Consider the following 8,506-nt stretch of genomic DNA (forward strand, 5'->3'; position numbering starts at 1 on the left):
TCCATGTTATTTTGTAACAAATGGTGTTGAAGAACATGTGTAAGGCCTGCTTTCATACCCATGACTCGCCCACCAGGGGATTATTAGTAGTATTAATTCATGAATTAATGCATGCCTTATGTGATCAACATCATTTGTTACATTGGAACATGGAATGAATACAGGTAATTAAATTCACATGAATTAACAGGGATGAATTCAAAATTAATCAATTCAGAACTAGAGAAAGTGCTTAATCTACTCAAGTGTTATTCCTGTGAAATTAATTTACCCTTGTGCATGAAGTGTCGAACAAGGCTCCTATAGGAGCACAAACACATATGCAGGATTGAAATGAACTCTACCTCTGTTAAGCATTATAAGAAAAACCCAGGGCTAATGAAATTACAATACTAATTGTGAGCAATGTCTCTTCTGTTCGTGACAATACAGTATGATGCCCAAGCACTGCATCCTGATTACATCTGTGAGTCACAGTTAGCCAGTCTTTCTTCTCCCCAGTTCCTGGTTGCACAGTATAGCACAGGACCAAGAAGTACCATCAGAATCCCTTGTGCTAAGGTGGCTGTTACGGTATCTGCAACAAGCTCCATGGAAGATGCATGTAACAGTGCAGGTTTCACAGAATCCACCCTGATATCCCTGCTTTTGTTCTGTGTCAGGATTATGGTAAATCGTCTCGGACACAGAAACTCCATATACTATGTTTTTTTTTTTTTTTTGCTGTCCAAATGAGACGCTTTCTGAGTGTTCTATCTCAGTAATCACTGTTGTCATGGAAATGCGGAAAGCTGCATTAGAGTAGCTGTGAGAAAAAGCAGGATAAACTGAAGCTTGTTCAGCAGGAAAGTGCAACCTTTTAACATGCTGACTGCCATGGGAGCCACACAGGGTATTGGCACCCTACACTTAATATACAAAAATTCAAGAAAACATGTTGAATACAAACATTTAGTGAAAATTAGCCACTGATTAATATGACGAAGACCAAAATACACCATTTCTGGTAATATTTTACACTGATCTTGTGTGATGCACTGCCATAATACCACAATGCCACAAAAAAAAACAAAAGCACTTCAGCAATTTCAAATATTTCATTGGCACCTTTACAGAAGAAGTCTGTACAAATGTAATTTATATATATATATATATATATATATATATATATATATATATATATATATATATATATATATATATATATATATATATATCCATATATTCATTGATTGAAAACTATTACACAGTACCAGTAATTATTTCCAACATCTGTTGATGAAGAATGTTTGGCAACACAGCAAAGGACAAATGAGTTGGATTCAAGAGATTAAACACCGATAGCAATCTACAACAGAGGAAATGGTTACAGAGCATTATCAAAGAAATACGGAATACCAAAATCCACAATCATAGCAGTAATCAAGAAGTACCACAGAACAGATGCAACTGAAACGCTTGAAAGAAATAGACGTCCAAAGCATTATGGGTACAGCAGGTACATGTATTGTACATGGAAAATGGTTTTGGTTAGATATCTTAGTCATGTAATGAGGACATCCTAAAACATATGTAACAAATCCAAACGTTTTCCATCAAATGTCTTTGTTTTTCAATGTCTGTCATTACATTTACTCAAGGACACTAAGAAAGACTTTGTCAGAATGTTTGCCATTGGATTTATTGATTTTCTTTTAGAATGTGTAAATGTACCACTATGGAGTGTTGTAGCTAGTCACGAGACTGCTACAGTTCATACCTCAAGGGAGTCTTCTGGAGTACCAATTAAACTTAACTGAACCACCCTTTTCTGACAGGTCAAGCAACTGCAGGATGCTTTAAGACAGAACTCTTAGAAATGTTTAGCATGGTAAAAGCATATGAAAATGCAATAAAGCTTGGTGAAAGCACGGCGGAGAATAGGCAAGCATTGCAAAATCCAGGGAGGTATTGTAGCACATATTAAAAAACATGACAGACAATGGTAAACTATGGGAAAAGCATGCAAAAACTGCCAAATTATCAAAGAAAGTTTTATAAGGGAAAGCGCTAGACACTCAAAGCTCTTTACTACAGATCATTAGAAAGGTAAAATGTACACAATTCAGGGGCTTTCAGTTCTTCATTAATGATGTTAGAATTAATGGTGGGTATTTTTTCTTGTCAGAAGAACAGCATTCTATAACGACTTAGGATAAAAAAAAGAAAACCTGAGAATCTTTCCCTAAATCTATTACAATGATGTTCATGTGGCTGGATTTCAAAACCTTTCTACAGGTATAATCAGCAGTTATTTATTTGTCAACTTCCAGACACAAATGGCACCAGTAATAGGTGTCCGCTGTGTAACGATTAATGCTTATCCCCTGACAACCACTTTGTTGGGACTAACCACCCTCTTCTAATCGGACTGCTGACAGCTTTAATGCTTTTTATCCCTGCGCTCGCCTGGCACGCTTTCTTTATTGAGAGACCACAGAAAGACATCAATTGAGTGTCAGGAAGGACTTTCAAACCCAGCACTGGAAGTTAACCACTGTGAATGGATTAAGATTTCACGCTGTGTAGCAGTGTGGCAGGCTGAAAAGCTCTTCCGGTGCATGTGTGTTTGTGGGGAATATTGGGTTGGCAGGGAAGGGGTTAAATTCCTCCCTGCTGTAACACATGTGGGAATGAGGCTGGAGCCGTAAATTGAATAAGTTACGTGTGGAGGACAGTGTCACGGCCCAAGATATTACTGGCAGGAAAACAGACTCAGAGACAGAAACTGCAGTGAAGCGCTAATGCACACGTTTAATAACACAAACTAACAGACTAAACAAAACACAGGGGCCAAAACAAAAGGTCTACACGAAAAACACCCAAACATACAACAGCACTCTCCTTCACCTTTACTAGCACAAACATTGATTCTCTACTAATACCAGTGATTACCCCTGTGACTGGAGCCTAATTAATCATCACATATTCAATTTATGGCTCCAACCACATTCGTTTTGGCAGGGATGAACTTATGCCCTTCCCTACCAACCCAATATTCCCCACACACCCCCACACTCGTGCCCCATTGTCACATGTTTAATGCTTTTTACAGTCTCTATTAAAAACCACTCACACACAGTCTGCAGTGCAAGCAATAATCAGAATAATAATAATAATAATAATAATATTGTTCAGTCTGTCGGTGAAAGCAGCCCAAGTATTTTTTTGAGATCATGTAAAGCAGGGGTGTTCAATCCTGGGCCTGGAGGGCCAGTGTCCCTCCTGGTTTTTGTTCCAACTGTGTCCTAAATTACTTAATTGGACCAATTATTACCAATTATTGGAACAAAAACCAGACGGGACATCAGCCCTGCACGACCAGGATTGGATACCCCTGATGTAAAGTCTTGTTTTACAAGTCACAGCGCTGTGATATACTGTGGTTTTATTACCCAATTGTGGCCATCATGAGCAATTATTCAGCCAGTGTGTGTTCTTACACTAAGTGACTGTACTGAAGGTTTAATTTGATTCTGATAAACGCAATGTATGCATTTGTTAATAAATCTGTGCCATTGACGGTCTGCATTTTCCAACTTATGTAATGCCACAATCCTATATTCATGTGTTATATTTATTTGGCTAACTATTATATAACAACCCACGGTTTTTCATTTTTACTACCTTAATTTATTATGTTGTTATTGGTGATTTTTTCACATAGATGTTGGCTGGCTCAACTGACACTTCAAAGGATTAATACATTTTATCCTTTTGAATTCAATGCTGCGGTTCATAATAAAATCCAAAGCAAATTATAGTGCAGGAAAGTCCTCAAGTCAACTATCCAAGTCAAAAACGCTACCTCTACTACAGGACGATGTCCGATTTACTCAGAAACAAAGTTTACTGATCACCTTACAATGAGGCAATATTGAAGATCTAATGACTCCAGACGTACCTTGGCCTGGATTTTGAGTTTATTTACCCATTATTCAATTGACAAGGTTTAAATTTACTTTAAATGGAATTTTGTTACATATAAAACTGGTGGAGTTATATTGTTTGATTTGTTTTTGTGATGCAGTTACAAACATTCTATGGGCATATACTAGGGACTGTATCCCTCTAGCTCAGCCAATCAGAGTGCAGGGAATCATTCCATTGAAGTATGAATATATTAAACCTAGGTTTTAAAGTCCATCTTGTGGTTCGTTAAAACACCATCACACCGCCGCCAAAGTCCTTAACAATGGTTTGTATTCATAGAGTACATATACTTTATTTCTTTCATACCAACAGTACGTAACCACTCATAGCAACCACTCTGACCTAGCCTGACATGCTCAGAAAAAATATGCCAGAAGTGTTTTCTTCAGCTTTCTAAAGATGAGATTCAACACACTTTCCACAAAAAAAGATACTATCTATAGATACAGCAATATCGCCACTCCAAAAAGACAGAGAAATACGAGCCCCAAGACCTGAACCGCCTTCTGTGAGAGTTCTGAGCTGTCGCCAGGAAACCAAAGGCAGATAAAAATGCCTTTTCAGGTTTTATAAAACATATGGACAATGTAAAGTTAAATAAACATATATATGAACTGGACAATACAGCCCTCAGCCTTTTCCTTCTGACAATATAATTCCATCAGACACCATATGCCCCTTGGGGACAATAGTTTTCCACTGTACACCTCAACTCCAGTCCATATTTGTATAATATTACATTATATTCTTACATCAGGATTCAGTACATTCATGACCTTGCTCAAGGGTTGCTGTAAACTCACAGAAATACAGATATAAAAGAACAGTGATAGGACCCAAATCTAGAAACAGCAGTTAGATCATCATTAATAGCACATGCAGGGGCCACCAGGATACCCAGGGATAACTCATGCATTTCTGGATACGGAACCACAGTACCGACTGCGTAATCATAAAGAGAAAACAACGTAAACAAGGGCTTTTCCATAACGCCTTGTATCTGTAATAACGCGACATGTTTTTTGACATTTTAAAAACATGCAAAGCTAGAGTGATTTGTATGGTCAGACCCACCCAGAAAAAAAGCCAGTATGCATCTGTATATTTATACATTTCTAATTTAAGCCACCCTGCCTGACCAATACTTTAAGTGTAGCACAGCAACCATGACCAGGGAACACAATGAAAATGAAGTGGAGATAGTTAGGAAACAGGGTAGAAGACACCGCTTTACACAGTGGTGAGGGCATGGCATGGGTTACCCAGCCATGTTATTGATGCTGAATCATTGAAATGGCAGGAGATCTGACATCAGCTACTAAGAACATGATGAGTATCGATGGGCAGAATGGCCTCCTCTGGTTCGTGAATCTTCTTATGCTCTTATGTTCTTATTTCAAGTAATGCAAAAATAATAGTGGGCCTCGGGTAGTAAGGTTTCACTGTGAAGAGAGCTTTCCATATTTTAACATTAGTTTCTTAACAACAAAGCAGCAATTCATTGAAAGCAATGCAGTGGTATAAGAGATGTTGAATTAAACATCAGTATCAGGATCTCTACCACATGTTTTGTTAACAATTAAACTCTTCTCTCTGTCAAGCTCCCATTGCGCAAGATTCATGTGGGCAAGTTCGACGTCGTCAAGGCAACAGGTTCCTACACACATGCTGAATTGCAAAGCGGTTGGAACGGAACTATGCTGGACCTGAATCTGTAACCTCACGATTCAAAGACATCTTATTGTTCAACTATACAGCAAGCGCTGTACTCGAGAGGTGTAGTCACTCAGTATGTGTCAGTACTATTAACTCAGCCACTAGGAGGAGTTCCATTACAATCATAAACTTAATGACAGTGCTTTCACGATAGTCTGAACTTAAAATTTATCTTACAAATTAGCCCACTGTAGTAAAATGTGGGTTAGTTTTTCCAGTTACAACAGAACAAAATAGAAAAGGGTAAACTACTCATTGTGGCTCACCTTTGTCTGGAACAGTCTATGTTGCTGCAAGCAGCATCCTTTTAAAATGAAAAGCCGAAATGTGACGGTGTAATACTAACACATTCTGGTGCAGTCTGGCAATGGATACTGATTAAAGGACTGCGAGATAACACAATATTAACATTTTTATGAAAATGTGGGTTACCATTTTCTTCCCCCAAACCTTTGCATATCAGATATCCATAGCCTAGTATGAAGTTTTGAGATTTGTGAACATTCAAGACAGACATCGCCAGTGCATAAGTTGGCTCATCTAACAGACTTATCGGAGGGTTCAGAAGAATAAATCCAAAATATGACCTCTACCCCCAATGTTTCCTAACATGCTGTACAGCTCCTGAAGATTAAGCAAATGTGGAGTGAAAAGCTTGCGAGATGAATAGGTTCATGTAGCAAACTGTAACGGTAATATTTCGAAAAGTGTTGTACAAAATATCAATTTTTGAATACTTTCTCACCCCTTGTTTCTCAAAGTATAAAACATGTTTAATAGCCAAACCTGGGGCTACTGGAAAAGCTACATGAATCAACTACCTTATATTTAACTTCAACAGTAAATTCCAATTTAAAATAGGTAGGTAAAACTCACAAAATTGTTTGTTCCGAATACCTGAATTGATGCACATGTACAGTGTAATTCGTAACATATAACAATGCTTCTATATCTATCTGATAATATTTGTAGTGTCCAAACCTGAAACTATATGCGAGAAAGCCCTTTCATTTTTGTCTCCGCCCCCACGCTCAACAGCTTGGATAACAGATGGCGGAAAGCTGCCGTTTCATTTTCAAACCCATCGCTCAGCTGTGGAGCACAAATTGAATGAAGGGACCCTGGAAAAGAAGCTGCAAGCTTCAAACCAGGAACGTACACCAACTTCACCCTGGAAAAAAACTGCCACATTGAAAACTCACTTTCAAGTCAGCAGAGCATGCTGTTTATAGCAGCGTAACAGTATTGCGCCAAGCTGGATTTTGTATACTTGATTCATAGGTTCTCAATAGCTGGCCATCTGGATGGTGCTATCATTACTTTGACATTGACAGGAGGGGTCACATTATAAAACAGACGGTTTTAGGTGCGGTAGGGCATTGCATTACAGTTGTCGGGAGGATAATTTTAGGTAACGTGTTTAGTGTTAGGTCTGCAAAGTGGAGCAGATCTGATCACAAACAGAGCACTCTTTCCTTTCCTCACCAATGCCCGTGCTAGTATCAGATATCAAAGGAGGCCAGATAAAAAATGGCATGTTTAAACAAGAAGCCTTTCACATTCTCTTCAATGCTGAAATTAATTTTTTTTTAACATGTTGAACACATTTAGTAGTAGCGTTTGTTTTAGTATCACTACCTTAATATAAGTTTACAATGGTGGGCTTTTATTACACTTTGCTATGCTTGTACTATGGGAATCTTCAGAAGGGTATAGATACTACCATGGCATGTTTTTGTATGGGTTAGCACTACCATTCTCAGTTATGTACTGTATATCAGGCTAATTTAGTTTTGTACTTTGTAACATTTTTAAAACAAAGGAATTCACCAACTGGCAGCACATTAAAAAAGGAATCCTATTAAAAGAACTGCACACCACTTTCTCTTCCAAGATTTATGTCGTCCTCGTGGGTTTAAAAAAAAACCTGGACGAGGTAGAATACAGAGGATTTATTGCAGGTGCAATCTGCACATTGATTCTATTAAAAGGGACTCCAGGAAATTCGATACCGTGCACCAAGCAGACCTGGAGGAAATGAAGTAATCAATGTGCAGCACAGTAGTAAACAGCATGCTCCTACACAGTATGTGCTGTATTACTGTTTTGAAGAGCAGTGTATAGATCTAGAAATTCCTTGACCCTGGACAAACTAGTCATCGATGCATGAAAACGCACTACATAAATCCAACTTAAGACAATACAGTTCAAACTGATCAATACACAACTAGATCTGAAGCTTATAGGAAATAGAATGTTGGTTCACCACCTACAGACACCATTTAGAACAAATTTCATGGCGATTTTTCACCAAAAGTAATTAATGGGCAAATGTATTACTTAAAATCGCATGCTTTTCAAAACCAGTCAAGTCCATAAAAACATGAATTGTGGAAGTACATCTTAGAAACTTCTCCATTCATATTAATGAAAAATCCAGTCCTTCGACTTTATCCATCGTCTGCAAATTGGGGTTTCACAAGCGCTTATATTAGACGGCTCAGGATTCATCTCGTTTATGATGCATAAGAATATCTCTACAGCCTTTTTATATTGGGTTAATCTATTTCCATTCCATGACTGACTAACTGACTAATCACAGAGAACCAAAACTGGTTACAAAACTTTACTCTGTATTCTTTCATTTTCAGAAAAAAAAAGGGTGAAACTTTGCAGTAAAAGCCTTTTTGAATTTAACCATTTATATGTAGGATTTTCTTCCTAAATCCTCTCAATACTCATTCAAGGGCATTGCAGGCAGGACTGCCATCTTGTGGCAGGCTGCTTATTTTTTTTAGACTCACTCACAGAAAACAAG

This window comes from Polyodon spathula, chromosome 5 (genome assembly GCF_017654505.1).
Source record: "Polyodon spathula isolate WHYD16114869_AA chromosome 5, ASM1765450v1, whole genome shotgun sequence".
Taxonomy (NCBI): Eukaryota; Metazoa; Chordata; class Actinopteri; order Acipenseriformes; family Polyodontidae; genus Polyodon; species Polyodon spathula.